A 259-nucleotide genomic window follows, 5' to 3' on the forward strand; every position below is an offset into this window, starting at 1 on the left:
TCAAGTGGGCCTTAGAAAGCATCACTACGAACAAAGCTAGTGGAGGTTAACTAAGATCATGGCATCTGGTCCCATCACTTCATGGCAAATAGATGGGGAAACAGTGTCAGATTTTATTTTGGGGGGCTCCAAAATCACTGCAGATGGTGACTGCAGCCATGAAATTAAAAGACGCTTACTCCTTGGAAGAAAAGTTATGACCAACCTAGATAGCATATTGAAAAGCAGAGATATTACTTTGCCAACAAAGGTCCATCTA

This window comes from Oryx dammah, unplaced genomic scaffold, assembly GCF_014754425.2.
Source record: "Oryx dammah isolate SB20612 unplaced genomic scaffold, SCBI_Odam_1.1 HiC_scaffold_9, whole genome shotgun sequence".
NCBI classification, from domain to species: domain Eukaryota; kingdom Metazoa; phylum Chordata; class Mammalia; order Artiodactyla; family Bovidae; genus Oryx; species Oryx dammah.